The sequence below is a fragment of the Dasypus novemcinctus genome, chromosome 24 (assembly GCF_030445035.2).
Source record: "Dasypus novemcinctus isolate mDasNov1 chromosome 24, mDasNov1.1.hap2, whole genome shotgun sequence".
Classification (NCBI taxonomy): domain Eukaryota; kingdom Metazoa; phylum Chordata; class Mammalia; order Cingulata; family Dasypodidae; genus Dasypus; species Dasypus novemcinctus.
The window spans coordinates 65,510,022-65,535,679 of record NC_080696.1 but is presented as its reverse complement, the minus strand read 5'-3'; the positions used below and the strand labels follow the sequence as shown (position 1 = coordinate 65,535,679).

General features: G+C 51.6%; 1 pseudogene; it reads right to left on the bottom strand.

Annotated features, from left to right (window-relative positions):
* The window catches only part of LOC101420053 (double homeobox protein A-like), a 34,908-nt pseudogene extending 18,505 nt beyond the window's left edge, over positions 1 to 16,403 (bottom strand).
* Positions 16,404 to 25,658: the final 9,255 nt, after the last annotated feature.

Sequence of the window (25,658 nt, the reverse complement as noted above, 5' to 3'; positions counted from 1 at the left end):
CCCTGGGCTCTTCTTAGTTGGGAGATTTTTAATGACTGATTCTATCTCTTTGCTTGTGATTGGTTTGTTAAGATCATCAATTTCTTCTTTCGTCAGTATGGGCTGCTTATGTATTTCTAGGAATTTGTCCATTTCCTCTAAATTGTCATTTTTGTTGGAATATAGTTTTTCAAAGTATCCTCTTATGATAGTCTTTATTTCTGTGGGGTCATTGGTGATATCACCTTTCTCATTTCTTATTTTGTGTATTTGCATCTTTTCTCTTTTTTTCTTTGTTAGTCTCGCTAAAGGTTTGTCAATTTTGTTGATCTTCTCAAAAAACCAGCTCTTGGTCTTGTTTATTTTTTCAAGTGCTTTCTTATTTTCTATTTCATTTAGTTCTCCTCTTATCTTTGTTATTTCCTTCCTTCTTCTTCCTGTTGGGTTACTTTGTTGTTGTTTTTCTAATTCCTTCAAATGTGCAGTTAATTCTTCAATTTCTGCTCTTTCTTCTTTTTTGATATATGAATTTATGGCTATAAATTTCCCTCTCAGTACCGCTTTTGCTGCATCCCATAAATTTTGGTATGTTGTGTTATCATTATCATTTGTTTCAAGGTAGTCATTGATTTCTTTTGAGATTTCCTCTTTGACCCACTGTTTTTCTAAGAGTGTGCTGTTTAATTTCCAAATTGTCGTGTGAAGTCTGGGTCTCTGTCCCTTGCAAATTCCAGCTTGACTCCACTGTGGTCAGAGATATTGTTTTGTATGATTTCGATCTTTCTGAATTCATTAAGCCTTTCTTTGTGGCCTAGCATATGGTCAATCTTGGAGAATGTTCCATGTGCGCTTGAGAAAAATGTATATCCTGCTGTGTTTGGGTGTAATGATCTATATATGTCTATTAGATCCAGCTCTTCTAATATACTGTTCAAATGTTTTGTTTCTTTAGTGATTCTCTTTTGAGATGTTCTGTCCAGAGTTGATAGTGGTGTATTAAAATCCCCCACTATAATTGTAGATGCATCTATTCTTTCACTTAGTTTTTCCAGCGTTTGCCTCACATATTTAGAGGCGCCCTTGTTAGGAGCATAAATATTTATGATTGTTCGATCTTCTTGACAAATTGTCCCTTTCACTAAAATATAGTATTCTTCTTTGTCTCTCACAATTGTTTCGCATTTAAAGTCTATTTTGTCTGATATTAATATAGCTACTCCTGCCTTTTTTTGGTTGTTGTTTGCTTGTATAATTGTTTTCCAGCCATTCACTTTCAACCTCCATGAGTCTCTGGGTCTAAGATGTGTCTCTTGTAGGCAGCATATAGATGGGTCGTATTTCCTTATCCAGTGTCCCAGTCTGAATCTTTTGATAGGTGAGTTTAATCTGTTGACATTCAGTGTTATTACGTTTAGAGAGTTATCTATGGTAGCCATATTTTGGTTGGATTTGTGTTTGTTATATTTTGTTTGTATTATTTTATTTTCCCCTTCTATTTTTGTCTTTCTTGTTGCTTTTACACTCTCCTCCATCTCTGACTGTCCTGTTTTTTCCTTTCTTCCTGCAGAATTCCCTTAAGAATTTCTTGAAGGGGAGGTTTCTTGTTGATATACTCTTTCAGTTTCTGTTTATCTGTGAATATTTTGAACTCTCCATCATTTTTGAATGCTAGTTTAGCTGGATAGAGTATTCTTGGTTGGAGATTTTTTTCCTTTAGTACCTTGACTATATCATACCACTGCCTTCTTGCCTCCATCGTTTCAGATGAGAAATCAGCACTTAATCTTATGGAGTTTCCCTTGTATGTGATGGTTTTCTTTTCTCTTGCTGCTTTTAGAATTTTTTCTTTGTCTTGAGCATTGGATAATTTGACAAGTATATGTCTTGGGGTGGGCCTGTTGGGGTTTATGACCAGTGGAGTGTGCTGTGCTTCTTGGATATGTACATCTGTCTCTTTCAGTAGATTTGGGAAGTTTTCATTCATTATTTCCTGCAACACTCCTTCTGACCCCTTTCCCTTCTCTTCTCCTTCTGGAATGCCTATAATACGTATGTTTGAGCGTTTTGCGTTATCATTCAGGTCCCTAAGTCCTATCTGGATTTTTTCTACCTTTTTATTGACCACTTCTACTATCTGTTTGATTTCCAATGCACTGTCTTCCACATCACTAATTCTCTGCTCTGCCTCTTCTAGTCTGCTGATATTTGCTGCAAGTGTATTTTTGATTTCTTGAATTGTGGTGTTCATTTCCATCATATCTGTTATTTTTTTGCGCATGTCTGCAATTTCCCCTCCAAGTGTTGTCTTCACGCTGTTAACCTCTTTCATTACTTCATCAAATTTGTCGGTGATAAATGTTCTGAGATCTTTCATTGCTTGTGCGAAGTCCTGCCCCCCTTCCTGATTTTCAGTTTGTTGATTGGATTCAGCCATGTTTTCCTGATTACTGGTTTGGTTTGTAGATTTTTGTTGCTGTCTTGTCAACATTTTTTCTTGACGGGTTTAATCAGTTCCTTAGCTTCTTTGTCTAGTCTTGGAGATTAATTAGCTGTTGTTTTTGCGTAAGTGTTATATCTTCTCTTTGTCACTTTGTTCTTCTTATTCCAATTTCTTATTGCTAGTTAAGCTCACTTTAAAGGAAAGTATTAGTGCTGGGGAAAGTCAATTGTGTAAGGAAGGAAAAAGTGTGAAGTAGTATTGGTGATATATGTTTACAAAGCAACAATATGAGTTCTGGGAGGATGGAGGTTAGATCATGTAAATTGTGTAGAGTTATAGTAGTAGGAAAGTACCTATAATGAGGTAGATGACTGAATATGGGAGGAATGTGGTACGTACTAAGAGGCTATTGTTTTCGTGAGAGAGGGAAAGAGAAAAGAAAGGTAATAGTTTCAGGGACGAATACCAGATGGAAAACTAAACAAAGGTATTAGAAATTAAGAGTTAGACACTTTGTGGATCAAAGAAAGGGAGATGTAATATAGGAGAGATAGCAGATGGTGGAGGATATCAAGTTGTAGGGGAAAGGGGATAGTGTAGATAGGCTAAATCTATTCACAGAGAAATGAGGCAGTGGAGGGTGAGGAAACCCAGCAAATGTGAGGTATTTCCTGTAGGACCTATTGTATTGTTAAGGTAAAATAGTATAAGAAGAATATTGGGGACAAGAAAGAGAGGATTGAAAAAAAAAAAGAACAACAAGAACAACAACAACAAAAAAATAAAAAATAAAAATAAAATTAAAAAAAAAAACACAACAAAGAACAGAAACCCCGCCGCCGGGCTCGGCTGGGCTCAGCTGGGCTCCGGTCCCCCGCCCGCCGCCCGCCGCGGCTCGGCTGGGCTCGGCTGAGCTCGGCTTTCCCGCCCGCCACCCCGTGCGGCGTGGCTGGGCTCGGCCCCCCCGCCCGCTGCGGCTCAGCCGGGCTCGGCCGGACTCGGCTTCCCCGCCCACCACCTGCCGCCTCGGCGCAGCGCGGCTCGGCTCTCCCGCCCGCCACCCGCCGCGGTGCTAGCTGCCTCGGCTCCACCTACCCAAGGAGGGAGTCCTCCACACGTAGCTGGGATCTCCGTGTATATTTCACAGATGGATCCTCTCTGTTACCTTCCCTCCAAATCGATGTCCAGACACCTCCGGACCAGGAAAAATCCCGAAACAGCCGGTCCCAAAGAGTCTCCGACGCCTCCCAGCCGATTCCCCCCAGGAGCTAGTAACCGGGAAGTTCACTCAGCCGCCATCTTGCCTCCCCCTGCCTAGTATTTCTTGAAGGGCAGGTTTTTTGTTGACATACCCTCTTAATTTCTGTTTATCTGGAATATTTTTAACTCTCCCTCATTTTTGAATGCCAGCTTTGCTGGATACAGAACTCTTGACTGAAAATTTTTTTTCTTTTAGCACCTTACTATGTCATACCACTGCCTTCTTGCCTCCATGGCTTCAAATGAGAAATCAGCACTCAATCTTATCCAGCTTGTCTTGTATGTGATGGATCTCTTTTCTCTTTCTGCTTTCAGTATTCTCTTTTTGTCTTAAGCATTGAACAATTTGATAACTGTATGTCTTAGGGTAGGCCTGTTAGGATTTATACTGCTTAGGGTGTGCTGCACTTCCTGGACATATACATCCAATGTCCCTCAAAAGATTTGGGAAATTTTCAGCCATTATTTCCTCCAACACCCCTTCTGCCCCCTTTCCCTTCTCTTCTCCCTTTGGGATGCCTATAATGCATATGTTTGTGTGTTTCATGTTGTCATTCAAATCTCTAAATCCCTGCTAGATTTTTTCTATCTTTTTATCTATTGGTTCTATCTGTCTGATTTCAGATGTACTGTCTTCAATATCCCTGATTCTTTCCTTGCCTATTCAAATCTGCTGTTATGTGATTCCAGTGGTTTTTTTTTATTTCTTGCATTGTGCCATTCACCACCATCAGATCTGCTATCTTTTTATGTGTGTTTACAATTTCTTCAGTAAGTTCCCCCAGTGACTTTTTTAAAATTTAATTTATTTATTCCTCCCCACCCCCTTGTTGTTTGCACTTGCTGTGTCTGTGCATTGTGTGCTTGCCTCCCTTTTAAGAGGCACTGGGAACTGAACCCAGGACCTCCTAGGTAGGAGGGAAACACCTAATCACTTGAGCCACCTATGCTCCCTGCTTTGTTGCATCTCTCATTATGTTTTCCTCCTGTGTCTCTTGTGTCATCTTCTTGCATCAGCTCACAGTGTCAGCACATTGCATCAGCTCACTGTCTTGCTTGTCTTCTTAAGGAGGCACCGGGAACTGAACTTGGGACCTCCCATGTGGTAGGCAGGAGCTCAATTGCTTGAGCCACATCTCCTTCCTAGTGTCTTCTTTTTTTTTAAAAGATTTATTTTTTATTCCCCCTTGCCCCTCCCCCATTGTCTGCTCTCTGTGTCCATTCATTGTGTGTTCTTCTGTGTCTGCTTGCATTCTCGTCAGCAGCATCAGGAATCTGCATCTCTTTTTGTTGCGTCTTCTTGCTGTGTCAGCTCTCCGTGTGTGTGGCACCACTCCTGGGCAGGCTGCACTTTTTTCACGCAGGGCAGCTCTCCATGTGGGGTGTACTCCTTGCATGTGGAGCTCCCTCATGTGGGGGACACCGCGTGGCACGGCACTCCTTGCACACATCAGCACTGCGTGTGGGCCAGCTCCACATGGGTCAAGGAGGGCCAGGGTTTGAACCCTGGACCTCCCATATGGTAGGCAGATGCTCTGTCAGTTGAGCCAAATCTACTTCCCCCAGTGTCTTCTTAATATCCTTTATCTCTTCAAATCACTTCATTAAGTTAATTCATGATATTTCTTTGGACATCCTTGATTAGTTGTTCCATGTTCTGCATCTCCTTCTGTTTTTTAGCTGGTTTGTTTGACTGGGCCATGTCTTCCTGTTTCTTAGTATGGTTTGTAATTTTTTTGTTGGTGTCTAGGCATCTATTTACCTTGATGGGTTTATCTGATTGGTTCGCTTCTCTTTATACTCAGGGTTTTATTTTGTTGTTTCTTTGTGTATGCTAAGGTTCCTTTTTGATACTTGGTTCCTCTTATTCTGTATCCTTGCATTTGTTTGTGGTCCCTTGAAAAAAACATTAGGACCAGAGAAAAAGAAAGAGAAAAATAGTAATAACAATTTTTATTTATTTATTTTTTTAAAGATTTATTTATTTATTTAATTATTTATTTATCTCCCCTCTCCCCCACCCCCACCTTGGTTGTCTGTTCTCTGTGTCTATTTGCTGCATCTTCTTCTTTGTCCACTTCTGTTGTTGTCAGCGGCATGGGAATCTGTGTTTCTTTTTGTTGTGTCATCTTGTTGCGTCAGCTCTCCATGTGTGCGGCACCATTCCTGGGCAGGCTACGCTTTCTTTTGCGCTGGGCAGCTCTCCTAACGGGGCACACTACTTGCGTGTGGGGCTCCCCTATGCGGGGACACCCCTGTGTGGCACGGCACTCCTTGCACACATCAGCCCTGCGCATGGGCCAGCTCCACACGTGTCAAGGGGGCCCGGGGTTTGAACCGCAGACCTCCCATGTGGTATACGGATGCCCTAACCACTGGGCCAAGTCCGCTGCCCTAACAATTTTTTAAAGGTAGAAGAGGAACCTTACAACAGCTAGGAAACTAAGTAATATGATTTAAAAATCATGAAAAATACAAAGGAATAGTAATTTTAAAAGATGTAATAGAAAAAATGAAATGAGAAACAAAATAGAGAGGAAAAAAATAGAATGAATGAATTGATTCAATTTATAAATTAGTTTAAATGAAAAGGGAATAAAGGGGGAAAAGAGAGAGATAGAGAAAGAAAAAATGAAAACTAAACAAGAGGAGGAATGAAAAAAAAGCAACGGAAGTTAGGAGATAGAAAAATGAAGGAAAGAAAGCAAATTAATTAAGTTGAAAAAATAGGTAAAAGAAAAAAGGAAACAAAGAAAGGGAAAAGACAAGCAAGAAACAAAATAGCAACAAAATAAACAACCCAGGAAAAGAACCTTCCCGCCCTGGCCCCTGGGGACCTTCTCCAGCTGCTGGTGCTCATCAGTTAACCACCCTGCAGCCTGCCCTCAGCAGGGGATGTGCCCAGTGTTAGTGAATAAAACAAAGGAAAAAGAAAGAAAAAAAAGATAAAAGATTAAAAAATAACAGATCCAAAAAAATGTAAAACCAAACAACAGAATCTTATTCTATATGTCGCTGTTGTAAGGTGTCCACTGGGTGCCTGTAACTCAGTTGGTCACTCCCTGGACCCCTTCTCTTAGGAGGTGGCAGGACTTGAATCGGGGACCTTCTGCATGCACAGTAGGAACTGCTCCACTGAGCTCCCGTGGCTCTAGAGGTTAACTTGGCTTCTCAAACCTTCTGGCTCTTCCTGCCCCCTTTTCCCTCTGGTGAGCTGGACTTTCAAGTTTTCAGGGGCCGGGCTAGTTAGGTGCCGGTATCTGCCCCTCCCTGACCAAGTTCCTCTCCCAGGGCAACTGGCTGTGACAGCCTGCCTGAGCAGAGCCCCCTCCCCTCTCCCCGGGGCCACCTCAGTGCTGGCTGGTGTCCTCCCTGAGAGTCAAAGGGCACTCAGGTGGCCAAACCTACCTAAAAGGAACCACGCTCCAGCCTCGCCAGACCCTCCTCCTCCCAGGGCGCTGCCTCCCGCTCAGCTGCTGGTGAGAGCTGGGGGGCCACAGAGGCTCTTTGCCTCGAGGGTGGGGCTGCCATACGCACCGTCTCCAGCCACGGGCGAGCAGCTCATGGGTTGCCTTGGCCTCTGTCCTTCCCTGTTCCCTCCTGGACGGTGCTCAGCAGCCTCCTGTCCTGTAGACCCCGAAGCAGCTCCCTCCGGGAGGTTTTTGTCCTTTCTCTGCCATTTTTTTATGAGAAAGCTGAGCCATGCCTACCTACGTTGACGCCATCTTCCCAGAAGTCTCAAGACAACCTTAACAGGTAACCTAACCCCAGCCCCTCGACAGCATCCAACACCATCGAAGGGCAACGTCACACCCAGAGGAGTAGATTGGTCTACAGACATAATCTCTCTCTTTTTGGGATTCACAGACCTAATCTCAGACTGCCACATGATGTGAGGTAGGGATCCACCTTCACTTTTGGCATGGGGAAATCTCGTTTTCTCAGCCCCGTTTGTTGAAGAGACTCCTTTTGCCATACCAAATTGTCTAGATCCTTGCTGAAAACCAGCTGACTGATTTGGGGTTTTTTTTCTGGACTCTCCGTTATAAATCGTTGGTGTCTATGTCCTTTTGCCAGGACCACACTGTTTTCACTGCTGTAGCTCTCCAGCGAGTCTTCCAACTTTCTTCGTGTTTCAAGAATGTTTTGGCTATTCTAAGTCCCTTGAGTTGCCATGTGATCAGCTTATCAATTTCTGCAAAGAAGCCAGCTGGGTTTTGGTAGAGAATGTGTCCTATCTGATATATCAATGCCCAATAAGCACATGAAAAGATGGTCAACATTGTTAGCCACCAGGGCATATATCCAGGGCACATAAAAATGTTTGGATATTTTCATAGTGGAAACAATTAAAAACAACAACTGAGAGACTGCTGAGTTCCTAGCCAGGGGAGCTCTATCACAGTCCCTAAAGGAACAGCAACAATCCCCCAAGTGCAACGGCAAAGACCAAAAAAGAATGAAGGTCCAACAATGAGCCCCTGATACTCATGACTATGTTTGTGAGCCTGTGCACCTGAAATAAGAACAAGGCCTAGAGCAGCAGTGTGCCTAGGAGTTACCTCCTGAGAGCCTCCATGTTGCTCAAATGTGGCCAGTCTCGAAGCCAAACTCAGCATGTAAATGCGTTGCCTTCCCCCCAGCATGGGACATGACTCCTGGGGATGAGCCTCCCTGGCACCGAGGGATTACTACCAAGTACCAGCTGATGATGTAACTAGAAAATGACCTTGAATAAAAGGTTCAACTTGGACCAGCAGAATGTCTCTGTCTACATATAATAACAGGAGTTAAAATGCTTTTTGACCTAAATCAAGGGGGAAATGGAAAGGACAAATGAGTTTATATGGCTATGAGTCTCTAAAAAAGAGCTGGGAGGTTATCAGAGGGGTTGCCCTTATACACACCGCAGCAGAGTCCCAGAGACAGATAAAGTAGATACAACCCCAGGTATTGGTTCTTCTAAGGGCTACAGAGACCCACAGGTTCTATGGCCATGGCAGATGGAGTTCAGTGCCATGTCAGTTGGCCCTTCTTTGAAGTTTGTGTTTCTGTGTGATGGAGCTGGACTCAGATGTGATTTTTTTTCACAAGCCTTTCCTGTTACTTTACCAGAATTGTATTTGGTGCTGGGGTTTAATATATACCCAGGGGATCTGAATCTCTGGACTGACCATATGATAGCCAGACCCTGAGTCTCAACAGACTTCAGCTCCTACACTCTGGTTTACTGGACTTATCCCACTCAGCTAACATGGAGTTGAAGAAGGTCAACCACCACACCAGGGAGCCAAGAGTGCCTACAACTGAAAGCAGGAGGATTGCATCCATCATCCATGTGGAATCTAGGCCCCCTCTTGATATAGATGTGGAGTGGACACAACCAATCCAAGGTCTACAGGATGGAGGAATAGAATATGGATTAGAGTGGACTTACTGATACTCTATTCATGAACTATTGTGATTAGTAATCAAAGAAAATGTGGCATTGGTGTGGAGAAAGTGGCTATGGTGGCTGCTGGGTGTGGGGAATGGGAGGAAGAGATGAGATGTGGAGGCATTTTCGGGACTTGGAGTTGTCCTGGGTGGTGCTGCAGGGACAATTACCGGACATTGTATATCCTCCCATGGCCCACTGGGTGGACTGTGGGAGAGTGTGGGCTATGGTGTGGACCATTGACCATGAGGTGTAGCGGTGCTCAGAGATGTATTCACCAAATGCAATGAATGTCTCATGATGGTGGAGGAGAATGTTGCTATGGGGGGAGGAGTGGGGTGAGGGGGGTGGGGGGTATATGGGGACCTCATATTTTTTGAATGTAATAATAAAAAAATGAATAAAGACAAAAAAATCAATTTGGAATAAAATCCCAAAACAAAACAGTAAATAAATAAATAAAATCAGTTCAGGGAATATTGCTGTTTAGCAATGTTAAGTCTTCTGATCCATAGACATGGGGTATCTTTCCATTTGTTTGGGTCTTTATTTCTGTCAACAATGTTTTGCAGTTTTCAGAGAGTAAGTTTTGCACCTCATTTGTTAAACTTATTCCTAAGTATTTTATTCTTTTTGATGCTGTTGTAAGTGGAATTGTTTCTTCACTTCATTTTTGGTTTGTTCATTGCTACTGTGTGGAAACAAACTGATTTCTGTATATTGATCTTGTATCCTGCAACTTTGCTGTCTCGTTTATTGGCACCAAGAGTTTCTAGTGGATTCCTGAGGATTTTCCGTGTACAGGGTCGTGTCCTCTGCAGCAGGGGTAGCCTCTTTCTTTCCAGGCTGGACGTCTTTCACTTGGCCTCCCTGCCCAGTCTGCAGATGGGGCTCAGAGGAGGGCAATGAGAAGCCTCTGCTGGCGTGGGGCAGAGCCACGCCGCGGGGACGGAGCAGACCCTGAGCCCAGCCCCTGCCTCTCCCCTCAGGTCCCTCCTCCAGGGGCTGGAGCTTCCTGGGTGCGTCCTGGGGAGAGCGCGCCGTTGGGGCGGGGCTGGCGGCCTTCGCCACCGGAGGCCCCCGGTGCTCTGGTGTCTCCGGGGAAGGCTGCAGACCCCCACCACCGCAGGAGCCCCCAGGGGCCTTTCTCCCCACGCTGAGGAGGGCCAAGTCCTCAGCGCCCCGTGGGAAACCTTGGGGCCCCCACCGCGGGGCAGAGCCCTCGGCGCTGGGCCTTGCTGGGCCTGAGCCACGAGCCACCAGCCCTGGAAGTGCGCTGGGCAGGAGGGGCACGTGGGTGCGTGGGTGCGCAGGCGCGTGGGTGCGTGGGTGCGGGGCAGCCTGAGCACACCCTCTGCCCTGCCAGGAGCCCCTTTCCTGGACCCTGCGGGTCCCCACCCCCGGCCCATCCTCCCTCCACTGTCCAGGAAATTCCAGTTGTGCCCAGAGGTGGAGCCAGGGGAGTGGACGGACGTGTGTAGGGGGCGCGGGGGGCCCTTGTCGCAGGAACCCAGTTACAATTGACTCGTGGCCCCAGAAGGCTTGATCAAGTCCCAGCCCCGAGCCCACAGCGTGACCTTGTCTGGAAGCCAGGTCATTGCAGAGGGATTTAGGGAAGTTAGAACGAGGTCAGGCTGGAGCAGGCCGGTCCTCAGTCTGAGTGACTGGTGGCCGGAGAAAAGGGACACAGACAGACAGAGGGAGGAGGCCAGGGGCGACTGTGTCCTTAGAAGAGGGGACACAGACAGAGGGAGGAGGCCAGGGGCGATCAGGCAGGCTCGGCCGGTGCATCCAGCAGCCAAGGCATGCCACCGATGGCCACAGCACAGGAGGGTCTCGGAGGGGCCTGGCCCTCCCAGCACCTCGACAGGGACCTGTGGTCCCCGAAGGGGGCGCTGCCGTCGTTTAGCCTCCCGCCCCATTTGCGGGACTTGCCGTGGCCGCGCCAGGACCCGGAGGTGCACCCCACACCAGGGGGCCAGGAGGCGGCCAGCGAGTGGCAGGTGGCCTGTGGCAGAGACCCCAGGGCTGGCCAGCCAAGCCCCCCCTCCGTCTGGGTGGCTGGGAACCCGCCTCACCCTCTGCTGCCGCTCCAAGGCGTGGGGTGCACGGCCTCCCCCGGGAGGGCCGCGGGGCACTGCCCAGCGTCGCCACGTGGCCCCCGCATGCCCCTGCCCAGGGCAGAGCAGGAAGCCGGGCCTGACAGTGGCCCCTGCTGGCCCTGCGCCCACCCGCCCGCGGGTCTTCTGGACCCTCACAAGGGGCAGAGCCCCTGCCCGGCTCCTGCGGCTCCGGCGACGCTCCCGGATCCCAGCTCAGGCCCCTCCTTGGGCCTCCCTCGGGCCACTTCTCCTCCAGGGTCTCCCACCCCCTCCGCCTGTCAGCACCGGACCTCAGGCCCCCCGCCCATCCGCCTGCGTGGGCCTCCCAGCCCCCCACTTCCCTTCCCCCAGCTCTCAAGCCCCACCTCGCTTTCTCCCTCCTCCCCACTCTCCCTCCTCCCGCCTCTCCCTCCTCCCCACTCTCCCTCCTCCCCCACTCTCCCTCCTCCCCACCTCTCCCTCCTCCCCCTCCCCACCTCTCCCTCCTCCCCCCACCTCCTTGACAGTCTTCCACCCACACCCATGTCCTGACTCCCACTTGCTCCCATCCTGCATTTGTTGCCCTCACTCCCACCCGCTTTATCCCTCCTGTCTCAGCGCAAATGTCCCTCCTCAGAGAGCCGCCCCTCCTCAGGCCATCCCCAGCTGGCCCGCTCCGCCGGCCTCCTGGCCCGCAGTCCTTCACTTCTCCGACCGCCGCTGGTGAGGAGGCCCGGGCCCGGGGGAGGCCGCGCTGAGCGCCCGCTCTGTGCCCCCTGGGCTGGGCTGGAGGTCCAGGGTGAGGCCGGCGGCCAGGGCTGCCCTCGGGCAGGGTCCCATGGCCAGGGAAGGAGGTGAAGCCGGCGATCGCCGAGCGCCAGTGACGGGAGGGGTGAGCGTGCGGCCGGCCAGGAGGCAGCGCGGGGGCGGCCACCTCGGTGACCCTGAGCCGCCAGGTGCCCGGCGTCGCCTGGCAACGGCAGGCTCGGGACGAGGGCGCAGCCCCAGGCGCCCACAGAGGTCTTGTCAGGGCACCGGGAGGGGCGAGGCGGCGCGGGGAGGGCTGAGGCTGGGGGGCCGCGGCGGCGGGGGGGTCCCCTGGGCGGGGTCAGGCCCGAGGGCCTGGGGGGGGCAGCTGTGCATGGCACGGGCAGAGGCAGGTGCCACCCGGGGGGACCTGCAGAGCGTCTCCCCGACAGTCCCGAGTCTGGAGGTTCCAGCCCCATCGCTCCCCCCTGCAGGGACCTGCCCGGGCAGAGGAGGCCACTCCTCAGCCCTCCCAGCCGAGATGTCCAAACGTGGGGGCCGCCAGCAACAAGGCAAGGCTACTTGTAATTCAGTCCTGAAACAAGGGGTGCTTCTCCTGAGAACCCAGAAAAGAAGAAAGTAACGTGAGAGGAAGGACGGCAGGTCTGGGGACTGGTCCCAGGAGGCGGATCGCACTGGTGCACACGTTCCCTTCCTCCCTTCCACCCGCCCCCTTCACTGACCCACTGACCCACCCACCCACCCATCCATTCATTGATCTACCCATCCACCCACCTACTCCTTCACCCCCCTCCCATTCACCCTCCCCTCCACCCATCCATCTTTCCTTCCACCCATCCATCCTACCATCTCCCTTCTGTCCATCCATCCATCAGTGCACTCACTCAGCCACTCATGCATTAATTCATTCATTCATCCATTTAGAGATTTATTCGTTGCCTGCCATGCAGCCGACAGCCACGCTGGCTGTGCCCGAGCAGACCCTCCCCCGCGGGCCAGGCACCCGGTGGGCCCAGGATGCTCTGGCGTGGCCGCGGCACGTGGGCCAGGCGCCGGCCTGTGTTTTGGTGACCGAGGGTCCCAGGGACCCCTCAGCAGCAGATGGCCTTCGGGCCGTTTGGGTCTGCGCGGTCACAGCCGGAGGCCCCTTCCTCTCGCGCGTGCGTGGCTTTGCCTCCTGGGCCCGAGTCCAGGCCCCCACCCGAGCTCGGCTCCCACGGGCCGCCGCAGCCCCAGGCCCCTCCCCACCCACACGGCCCGTCCACTCCTCTCCCTCTTCCGCTCTAGCCTCTGCTCAGCCCTCGCGCTCTGGAAAGCCGGCCCCCCTCGCTCTCCCTGGCTGATTCCTGCCCACCCTTCCACGTTGAGCCCTCCGCCCACAGTGCCACCTCTTCCAGGAAGCCCTCCCTAGCTGGACTCCCGTGTGTCTTGGAAGCTCTGAAGGAACTCACTGTCGGGTGCCAGCGCCCTTGTCCCCTCACGTGCCGGCCACTCCGAGGGCTCTGGCTCCTTGGGCTGTGGGAGCCGAGGGGTCAGGGCCGTCGTGGGCTGGCTGAGCACAAGCCTCCCGCGCCTGCTCCCTCCTGCCCCCGCCTCCAGCAGAGGGCCGGGCGGCCTCGGGGCTCGGCCCTGGGAGTCACCCCCGGCTTCTCCCGGTGACCCCCACTCACGCTCCCGGGCCCACCCAGGCCCCCTGGCTCCTGCTTGCGGCACCCCAAGGAGGTGTGTCCCTCCCGACGTCCTGGCTCCAGCCCGCTCCGCCCGTGGGCCACAGCCTCCGACCTGCCCCCGCCCCTGTCTCTCACGCCGCGGCCTGCGAGTCCTGTTGCCTCGGCCCTCACCACGTCTGGCGTCCGCCACAGCTGGCCTCTTGCTGACCTCACAGGCCGGCTTTGACCTGGTCTCCCCCTCTGCCGTTCCCGAGCACCCCCTCTAGACCTCCTAATAGCTTCTGAGCGGGCAGCGGGCTCTTGCCTCTGTGCCTGTTCCTTGGCTGTTCTCGTTGTCCAGACACTGTTCCACCAGCTCCCCATGGCTCGGCCAGAGCTGCGCCACCGAGGCCAGCATACGCGCCCCCCCTCTGCCCCCCCGGCCACGCGGCCCTCTCTGCTTTGTTTTGCCCCACCCTGACACACCCTTTGGACCCGTGCCCTATCGGGCACTTCCCCCATTCCCGTCCCCAGCACCCACACAGCGCCTGTCGGGTGGGTGCTCCAGCCACCGTGCTGAGCCTGCTGCCCTCCGGCTGCCCGTTGCTGGGTGGAGCGGAGAAGGGGACCCCTGGAGCTTGCCCCAGAGTGGCCCTAGCTCTGAGACCCTGGGGTCCGCACGCTGGCGGGGGGCCGGGTGGGGAGTCGTGGGCTCTGGGGTGCCAGGGTCCTGCCTGAAGGGGGACCCACACTGTGCAGCAGGAAAGCTGAGGGGCTTGTCGGGACACGGGGCTGCACAGCTGGCCGTGCTGCTTCTTGGGGACCCAGGTCCGGGCTGGGGCGCCCACGGGTCGTGAAGAGCAGCTGCAAGTCCGGGCTTGGTGAGCAGTCTCCTGAGTTTAGGGGATGGGAGCTCGCCACATGGTCCTCTAACTCCGCGCAGGCTCACCCTGGCCTCTCCCCGAGGAGGGCATGGGGGCACCCCAGCCCCGCCCCCAGCTCGACTCTTGAGTCGGACACAGCGAGGCTTTTAGAGCCTGTAGCAGTTTGATATAATTGATGAACTCCAAAAATAATATTGGATTGTGCTTGTAGTCGGATTTGTACCTGGGCACGATTGAGTTATGATTAGGGCTTGATTGGGCCACATCATTAGGGCGTTGAGTCCCCGCCCCTTGGTGGGTGGGGACTCACAGATAAAAACCAAAGGACAGAATTGACGGTTTTTGATGTTGGAGTTTGATGCTGAAGCCTTAAGCTGGGAAGTCAGCACACAGAGGAAAGAGAAGCCAGCCCCAGGAAGGAAGGAACCTTGAAGCCAGAGGAAAGCAAGCCCCAGGAACGTAGGAGCCCAGGAAGCCTGAACCCTCGCAGCTGTCGGCAGCCATCTTGCTCCAAGATGTGAAAATAGCCTCTGGTGAGGGCAGTAACTTATGCTTTATGGCCTGGGATCTGTAAGCTCCTGCCCCAAATAAATATCCGTTATAGAAACCAATCAGTTTCTGGTATTTTGCGTCAGCGCCCCTTTGGCAGCTGGGCCCGCGGCCACATTCCTCGGTGTGGCCAGAAGCCTCCTGTCCTCTAGTCCAGGTTGGGGTGGAGGTGGTCACTGTGGACACACAGACTTGACAGCACAAAGGTGACGGCATGGCTCTAGGAAGGCACTTCAGACAAATCGAAACGCCGGGCGGTGGTCCACGGGGCCCCTCCCACGAAGGGACACGCTGGAGGCTCCGCCCTGCTCACCTGGAGAGCCGAAAGGCAGGCAGCTCCGAAGGGTCAGAGTGTCGAGGCCGGGGCCCGAGCACCCAGGATGGCGCTGACCGCCCGAACCTGGAGGTGCGGGGGCACTGGAGGCAGGACATAGGCGGGACCAAGGCAGCAGGAGCCGGTCAGAGTCTTTAAAAAGAGCAGGTAGGGAAGTGGATTCGGCTCAACTGATAGAGCGTCCACCTACCGCATGGAGGTCCAGGGTTCAAACCCCAGGCCTCCTTGACCCGTGTAGAGCTGGCCCACACGCAGTGCTGACGTGCACAAGGAGTGCCCTGCCACGCAGGGGTGTCCCCCGCATAGGGGAGCCCCACGTGCAAGGAGTGCGCCCCGTAAGGAGAGCCACCCAGCGCAAAAGAAAGTGCAGCCTGCCCAGGAATGGCGCCGCACACACGGAGAGCTGACGCAGCAAGATGATGCCACAAAAAGAGACACAGATTCCCGGTGCCGCTGACAAGAATGCAAGCAGACACAGAAGAACACACAGCGAATGGACACAGAGAACAGACAACGGGGGGGAGCGGGGAGAGAAAATTTTAAAAAATTAAAATAAAAAAAAAATGAAAGGATCAGGAAGATCCCAAGCCAGAGCCAGGAGGTCCACTCTCAGGACCACAGCCAGCGGGGTCTGTCCTCAGGGCCCCCGGGCACAAGGCATCCCCCCAGGTGGGGGGCGGGAGGGTACCAAAGGGGGGACTGGCCTCCAAGACCTCTGGCCGAGTGCCTGGACCCCACCCGGGAGTGGACGGCTCCTGTGGGCACTGGTCCGGGCGGCAGCAGGCGCTCCCTGATGCCTGCTTACCTGAAGGAAGGCTCGCGGGGTGGCCCGTTCGCAGGGTGCACAGAACCTCAGGCCGTGGGCCCTGCGTCTGTCAGAGCCTGCGACCCCCAGGCTCCTCCCTGCAGTGCTCCGCCCACTGCCGCCCACCTGGAGCCGGCGGCGCCAGAAGGGGCAGGTGAGGGTGGCGGGCGGCCGTGCCGGGGGACCGTGGCTGCTGCGAAATCGGAGGTGCAGGCATCTTCCCGAAAAAGCAGCCCATGCTCCGCTGTCCCTTTGCCGGCGGAGCCTCCAAGAGGAAGGGGGAGGGGGCCTCATCATCCACTCTGGGGCCCGGGGACCTGATGGCCCTGGAGTCAGCACTCTGGGGTGCTGGGGTGCCCCCCACTCGGGCCGCCACCGGCATCTGGCACCCAGACGGCCTGGCCCGGGAGTCCCTGACCGCAGAGCAGGCGGAGCGCGGCTTTTCGGGCCTAGGAATGACCCCTGGCCTCCTGAGACGGGCCTCGGCGTGGGCGTGAGGCAGGGGCTGCCTCCTCCATCAGACAGGCACAGAAGAGGTGAGAAGGGGGAGGCACAGATTCCCCGCAGGGCAGGGGCTGAGGTGGAGGGCCAGGGTGCTAGGAGCCCGAGGGCCGTGGGGGGCAGTGAAATTCCGTCCTCAAGTCCAGGGCCCTTGGGCCAGCGAGGCCGGGCCTCCCCAGCAGGAGGCCGCGCTGCTCTTGTCCCTGTAAATGCTTCCGAGGACATGAGCAAGACCCGCCGGCCTTCCCCGTAAAATATCAAAGCACGCGTGCAGACCGTGCCACGCCACGACTCCCCGTGACCCCCAGCCCGCGCCAGGGCTGTCCCCAGGGGTACACGGCCCTTCGAAACCAGGCTTTCACTTACTGTTGAAAAACTGATCCGTGCAGATGGGGGAAGAGGCCCACGCGGCCGGCCCCCGGGAGAGTTTCCTGCCGGCCCCCAGGTGCGCTGCCGCCAGCCCCCCCAGCCCGCCGGGCACCCACTCCGGAGCTGCGGCCGCGCAGCCTGCCGGGGCCCTGACGCCCAGGGCCGGCGGGGGATGTCCTTACACGTGGACCAGGGCCCTCGGCGGATGTGGCTGGCCCCGGCTGACGCCCTTTACGAGTCCGTCTGCGCCCGTGGAAGAGGACTTATCCCTGCCCAGGCCCGGGTGCGCCCCCAGAGCCAGGAAACGGGTGCATCTAAGGTGCCACACCTGACTCCAGGACAGGGGTCCATCTTGCGCCAGGTCCACGTTTGGGGCCGTCACGTTGGTGTCCGAGGCAGCCGGGGTGGGAGTGTGGACACCGCGGGCGTGGCAGGTGCCGCTGCGGGGCTGGACGGTGGCCCCTGCCCGCCGTGCCCGCCCAGGGCTGCTGCTGGCGGGCGTGGACCGCCGTGGGGAGGTGTTCTCTCTAAGCAGGGTGAGAGTCAGACGGAGGGGGCCGCCGCGGGGGGACGTCGGCGGCACCCCAAGAGGGGAGGAGAAGACGCCCGTGAGAAGGGACCCCAAGGTGGGCAGCCAGGAGACGTGGCCCCCGGGAGGAGGCCACCTTCCGTCCCCAGAGCCCTGAGCTGCACTCCCCGTTAGGCCGCCGGCACCTGTCCTTGTTTTAGCAGCTGAGAAACTAAAACAGCCACATCTGGGCGCTTACTGACGGATTCATTTTTCTCTCGGAGGGACAATTATTAAACATTTACCAGTCCCCAAACGGACACTTCGTCCCTGGCTTCTAGGACCTCACGGCTTATTTGAGCTGGTGAAACCTGCAAGTATTTTTGTGTGATCTATGTGTCTTTTGAAAGTAAATAAAAAATATATTAAAAAACAAACAAAAAACCTCCAAGTATCAGAGCGACTTAGGAACGTCCATGGGAACTCCGGAGTCCTGGGTTTGGGTCTAAATCCTTCCATTTCCTGGTGGCCTCAGGCAAGTCACTCACCCTCTCTGGGCCCCAGTTTCCTCCTCTGCAAAACGGGGGCCTGGACGGTTTGTACTGGGCTTTCCAGCTGAGAAAGCTGTGCACGCACAGATTAGCTGACGTCGGTTCACGCAAGCACAACACGATGCCAAAGCCCACAGCCTCGCGGGGCCGCCGCGAACACACCACGCAACGCCCTGTGTGAACAGACATCCAGGTAGTGACCCATTTTGGGGTGATGGAAATTTGGGTCGTTTCCAGGTTTGGGTTATTACAGAACGTAAGGCCTAGCTGATTTGGGGTTCTCGCGGGGCAGGCTGCGGGGCCCAAGGCTGAGGGACGGCACGGCTTCAGAGGAAGGCCAGGCGGGGTTCAGAAGTGCCCGGATAAGCACGCGCGCTCGGCAGCGGCTGCCCCGTGCTTGCCCACCCGAGGTCGGGCCCGTCCTTTGAGTTTTGGGGTGTTTCCCTGATAACTAGCAAGGTGACCGCCTCTTCACGTCCCTCTGGGCCCTCGGCATTCTCCTTTGTGACGTGCTTGGTCAGGCGACCCGTTCCTCTGCCTTTTGAAAAGGAATTATTTACTTATTCAGGACGTGACCGCTCTCTTGGATATAGGTATTTCCTACATCTCCCACGCAACGTTTTCTTAATAGTGCCTTGTGATCATTCTTAATGTAACCCAATTTATCATTTTCCCCCCTTTGTAGGGTTTAGCACTTGGAGCTTATTTTAAAAAACCTCACCTACTCCAAGACTATGAGGTAGCTTCTAAAACGTTTACTGTTTTACCCAGCACGTTCCGATCCTCCAGTCACGCAGAAGGGATCCTTTTGAACCGGAGGGTGGGGGAAGATTGATTTCTCCCCCATTATGGACACTCAATTGGCCCAGGACCAACTACTGAAAAGCCCACCCCTTTCCCACCGCGAGGAGCATCAAGTTCGCCCTAAGCAGGGTGACCGTGTGTGGGCTTTTCTAGACTCTCTTCAGCTCCTTGGTCTATTTGCTATCCTTAATTAGTGTCATGGTCGTGAACCTGGCAGTGCAAGCCCTCCAGCTTTATTCTTCTCCAAGTTTACCTTGGATATTCATGACACTTTGCATTTCCATATGAATTTTAGAATTAGTCTGTCAATTTCTTTTTTAAAGATTTATTTTTTATTTATTTCTCTCCCCTTCCTCCCCCCCTAACTCCTCCCCCCCGCCCCCTGTTATCTGCTCTCTGTGTCCATTCGCTGTGTGTTCTTCTGTGTCTGCTTGTATTCTTGTCAGCAGCACCAGGAACCTGTGTCTCTTTTCATTGCGTCATCTTGCTGCGCCAGCTCTCCGTGTGTGCGGTGACACTCCTTGGCAGGCTGCACTTTTTTTTTTCACACTAGGTGGCTCTCCTTACGGGGTGCACTCCTTGTGCGTGGGACTCCCCTACGCGGGGGACACCCCTGCGTGGCACGGCACTCCTTGCGTGCATCAACACTGCGCATGGGCCAGCTCCACACGGGTCAGGAGGCCCTGGGTTTGAACCCTGGACCTCCCATGTGGACGAACTATCTGTTCGTCCAAATCTGCTTCCCTCAATTTCTTTTTTTTCCTTTTTTTGAAGTCCCAGGCTGTGCATTGAGCCCCAGACCCCAGAAGTGGGAAACCAGCACCCAACCACTGAGTTGGTTTTTTCATTCATTTGCTTATTTGTTTTTGTTTTTAGGAGGCACCGGGAACTGAACCCAGGACCTCCCATGGGGGGAGGCAGGCACTCAATGACTTGAGCCACAGCCACTTCATCAATTTCGAATATAAGCATTTTAAGCTGTAAAATTCCCTCTACGCACTGCTTTAGCTGCATCCAAGTTTTAACATTATATTTTCTTTAATATTTGGTTCAAAATATTTTCTAATTTCCCTTGTGATTTCTTTGATCCACACATTACTTAGAAAATTCCAAATATTTCCTGTTCTTTCTTTTTTTTAGGAGGTGCTAGCAGTTGAACCGGGGAACTTTATCATGGGAAGCAGGTGCTTAGCCACTGAGTTACACCCACTCCCCTCTTGTTATTGATTTAAATTTAATTCCATTGTTATCAGAGAACATTATCTGTGTTATTCTTTTAAATTTACTGAAGTTTGTTTTATGGTCCACTATTTGGTTTATCTCACTGAATGTATGCCAATTCAGTGGAGAAGAATGTGTAGGGTGTAGTTTTGATAAATAGCAGTCAGGGCAAGATAGTTTCTAGTGGGAAGCCAAGGTGACTCAAGCAGTTGGGTGCCCACCTACCACATGGGAGGTCCTGGGTTCGGTTCCTGGTGCCTTCTAAAGAAGACAAGCAAAACAACAAGCTGACATGACAGACTGGTGCAGTGAGTTGATGCAACAAGATGACACATTGAGATGACACCACGAGATGACGCAATGAGAGACACAATAAGCATGAGCAGAGGTGGCTCAAATGATTAGGCACCTCCCTCCCACATGGGAGGTCCTGGGTTTGGTTCCTGGTGCCTTCTAAAAAAAAGAAGGTGAGCAGACAGAGAGCACACAATAAACAGACACAGAGAGCAGACAGCAAGTGCAAACAATGAGGATAGGGGAAAAATAAATAAATAAAATAATCTTATAAAAAAAGGTTGTAGGTCGTCTGTGTTCTGCCTTTTTGTCCAGTCTTTCTCTCCACTGCTGAGAAAGAGGTGCTGAAATCTCCGACGAGTCTGCAACCATCCCTTTTGTTCTTTAATTCTGTCAGTTTTTGCCTCGTCTGTTTGAAGCTCTCTTACGAGGCACATTCCAGTTACGACTTATGTCTTTTCGATGAACTGACGGCTTCCTCACTACGCAGCGTCTCCTCCTGTGGCTGACAACCTCTTGGTGTTAAAGTCTGTCTTACCTATGGAAATAGAGCCGCTCCAGCCTTGGGAAGCTGCTGCTCGCGCAGTGTGTTCTAAAGGGCCTCCCTTGAAAACGGCACCTGGCAGGGCCTTGCTTTTCCAGCCTTTTAATTGAAGTGCTGAATGCTTTATCATTTTGTAAGGAACAGGTTAAGTTTAGTTTTCACACGAAGGTGAGGCTAAAGCCAGCTCTGCAGTTGGAGGAGGGAGGGAAAGGGGTTCTAATGGCTCTGGCGCCAAAATTTGAAAGTGGCACTGAGCAGAGGGTGATGCCAAAGTGAGGGTGGGGCCAATTGTGAAAAGCAGCAGCAAATTTGAAAGCAGAGCCAAGTCGCTGGTATGTAGGGAGCGGGAGTGGCGACTCAGAGCGGGCAACTGCGTAAGTTAATTAGACGTCTTGGATAGGCTGTAGCCCCTGAGGTACCCAGTCAGTGGGGAACAGGGGTGGGGCCTGCATGTTAGGCTTAGGCTATAAATATCACTGTTTCTTTCTGTTTGGTGGACTGGCCATTTTATCCAGGTTGTGCGCCTGTTCTTGCAAGATTGTTAATAAAATGCTTTTCTCCTCCGCAGTCAGGTGAGCTTTTGTTTTCTTACAGGTACAGCTTTCTTTTCTAACAATCTTGGGGGATCGTCCGGGATCTGAAGCTTCGGAGAGGGGCCCCATTGGTGGGTGAGGGGAAGGCACGCCCTGCTGACTGAGCGCTCTCAGACTCCACTGTTGGAGCCTGCCTTTGACAGCTGGAAGGACCCAAGACCAGACGCTAGGATCTGCTGATTGTGGAGAAAAGGGGAAGGAAAACCTGCCTCTCATTGACCAGGCAACTCTGTGCATGGACCAAGGTAAGAAACGGGACAATTAAATGCTGCCTTGGTGGTGGGGAAATTCTGATGAGTCTGGGCTTGAAAGAAACCCAGACAAGACTCAGAATGGGTAGCAGAGGCAGCCACTTGACTGGGGAGGGGGTATCTGTAAGACCCCCGGGGACATTCCTCTGGATAATCTATCAGGATGTTGGAACATTGGACCAATAATGATGGAACCAGGGGAAAGGAAATGACTGCCCAATGTTTTCTGGCCAAAATATGAGGCAGATGAGGTTTGGCTCTGTGCCAATCTTGCTTTTGTAATTCTTTCTGTGTTTGTCTGTTCAGTGTATGTTTTAATACCTCTGGGTGGTAATAGTAAATTGACAAATGAAAATTCTTAAAAGAGCTCTACTTAGATGGCTAAAAATCAAATAAGAACTTACAGTGGTAAAGTATGGAAATCTTTGAAATGCCTAAATTGAGATGAATAGCTTATTCTTTTTTCACAGAACAGAATGAGGGATATGAGACTTAAGTAGATATAGAAAGAAATAAAAGGTTTGTGAGAGTGCTGACTAAAATTTGATAAGTTTGTTTGAAGGAATGTTTTTTTTTTTCCCTCTAAGATAAGATAGCTGATTTTTATGAAATTAGAAAGGAAACATGTAGGACAAAATTTGAATGCAAATGGCAAGTTGTAGAAGGTATTGTACAATGAAGCATTAATAAGGGAATGTGTCTTGTGAAGGTAGAATTTGTCACAAGATGAAGCAACTGTTGTCTATGGGGTTATGGATAGTTATAAGAAGATTGTTTTTTTGTTTTTTGTTTTTTGTTTTTTTTACTTTTTTTTGGTCTTTATTTTTTTAATGTTACATTAAAAAAAATGAGGTCCCCATATACCTCCCACCCCCCTCACCCCACTCCTCTCCCCATAACAACAACCTCCTCCATCATCATGAGACATTCACTGCACTTTTTTAATACATCTCTGAGCACCGCTGCACCTCATGGTCAATGATCCACACCATAGACCACACGCTCCCACAGTCCACCCAGTGGGCCATGGGAGGACATACAATGTCTGGTAACTGTCCCTGCAGCACCACTCAGGACAACTCCAACCCCCGAAAATGCCCCCACATCACATGTCCTCCTCCCACTCCCTACCCCTAGCAGCCACCATAGCCACTTTCTCCACACCAATGCCACATTTTCTTCGATTACTAATCACAATAGTTCATGAATAGACTATCAGTAAGTCCACTCTAATCCATACTCTATTCCTCCATCCTGTGGACCTTAGAATGGTTGTGTCCACTCCACATCTATATCAAGAGGGGGCTTAAATTCCACATGAATGCTGGATGCAATTCTCCTGCTTTCAGTTGTAGGCACTCTTGGCTCCCTGGTGTGGTGGTTGACCTTTGTCACCTCCATGTTAGCTGAGTGGGGTAAGTTCAATAAACCAAAGTGTAGGAGTTGCAAGTCTGTTGAGGCTCAAGGCCTGGCTATCACATGGTCAGTCCAGAGATTCAGGTCCCCTGGGTATACACTAAACCCCAGCACCAACTGCAGTTCTGGTAAAAGTAACAGGAGAGGCTTGTGGACAAAGATCACATCGGAGTCCAGCTCCATCACACAGAAACACAAACTCCAAAGTAGGGCCAACTGACATGGCACTGAACTCCATCTGCCATGATCATAGAACCTGTGGGTCTCTGTAGCCCTCAGAAGAACCAATACCTGAGGTTATATCTACTTCATCTATCTCTGGGACTCTGCTGAGGTGTACATAAGGGCAACCCCTCTGATAACCTCCCGGCTCTTTTTGGAGACTCATAGCCATATAAACTCATTTGTCCTTTCCATTTCCCCCTTTCATTCAGATCAAAAGCATTTTTAACTCCTGGTATTATATGTAGACTGAGATATTCTGCTGGTCTGAGTTGACCCTTTAATTCAAGGTCATTTTCTAGTTATATCATCAGCTGGTACTTGGTAGTAATCCCTTGGTGCCAGGGAGGCTCATCCCCAGGAGTCATGTCCCACGCTGTGGGGAAGGCAACAAATTTCCATGCTGAGTTTGGCTTCGAGACTGGCCACATTTGAGCAATATGGAGGCGCTCAGGAGGTAACTCTTAGGCATCCTGCAGCTCTAGGCCTTATTCTTATTTCGGGTGCACAGTTGGGAGAAGGTTGTTGAAGCAATGTTTAAGCTGAAATATTTGAATGACTAATTCAAGTAAGTCATTATTAAACAGAAACTAAATTTATGCTAATAATAAAAAGTAGCTTCATATTAGGAAAAAAATGGTCAGAGTTCACCTCAATCTGCATATTCAAGTGGTGGTAAAGGAAGATAATCTGGATTCCATTGGGCATCTGTATTGCTGAAGTAAAATACCTGTTAATTAACATCTACATGGTAAAGGTGTAGAAGTAAAAAGCAAAGTACTAAAAGGTTAAGTTTATTAGATATGTTACACCTTGCATTGGAAGCATTCAACGTGCTTAATCTAAGTCTTCCTCCTAGCCCTTATTCCAAAACCTGTCCCACTCCTGTCCTAGGGAGGACTGGCAAACCCACATGCCGTCCTGCCAGGGCTAAGCATTGTCCCACCAGGGAGGAAACAGTGAACGAGGTGGCTGGCATCCGCTTCAGCTTAACCCCTTCAAGAGAGTCTACGGGTACCTTTCCTCACGCCGGACCTGGAAACAAGTTTCTGATCAAAACCTGCAAAATAAAGCCCACAAGCTTTAGAACAATGCAGCCCTCAGGTGCCTGGCCTTTTCTACTTTTTCCATGCAGGGATTTCACCCAGTGTCACCCAGGGTGCCATAGCTGTCTTCCTCCAACCATGATAGAAGAGCAGGAGGGTTTTACACCTTGTCAGGTAAGGCCTCCTGGCCCTAACCAGCAGGGAGCAGTTACAAGAGAGTGACCATCGTCCTTCAGCGGCCCTTTGAGAATGAAGGTGTGGGCTCTCGGGGACAGAGAGGCCTCAGCGGGGCTCAACGGGCACTGGTGCAAACCTGCCCGGCCCTCTCTTCCTCCAAGAAGCCTTTCCGCCTCTTTGTAACAGCAGCTACAGGGACAGCATCAGGGGCTCTGACCCAAATCTGGGGAGGTCAGAGGAGGTCCTTTTCAAAATTTTGGTTTCTGTCTCCAGGGGATGGCTTGGATGCTTTCAAGCTGTGGCAACAACCACTCTCCTGGTAGAGAAAAGCAAGAAGCTGCCTTTTGGAGGAGCTTTAGTGGTTAGCACCCCTCATGAGGTCAGGACTCTTTTGTCTCAGAAAGTGGGAAGGTGGCTGACTGACTCCTGAATTCTGGAGCATGAGGCTATCCTCACGGAAGAAATGACTTGGCGCTGACAACAGACCACAGCCTGACCCTGGCCTCCTGCCTTTGGAGGGGGCTTGACCCAGTGGAGGCTCCTGAGCACGATCGTTTAGACCTGAATGAGTATCGGGCCTGAGCCTGGTCTGACCTAGGGGACCCACCCCTGTACTTCGGGGGGAGATTATTCATAGACAGGGCATCCAGGGTCCTAGAAGGAAGGAGGCACAATGGCTGTGCAACCATAGATGGACTAACTTGTGAGGGGAGAGAGCTAGAGCAGTCAGGAGCAGCCCTAGACGACCAAGGGAGGTGGGCCTTCCTGATGGCAGCAGGTGTTGAATAAGCAAATAATGAGAGAGATATGGGCAGTCTTATACCAAGGGAGTCACTGGGGGATACAGGCCATGTGACCTGGTCCTTAAGTATTTTGGATGTGTGGGCCTTTACACTACAGCTAAAGATATAAGTGAATGATGTATAATTTGCCAAAAGGTCAATAAGAAAGCCTTTTTTTTTTTTTGATTATTTA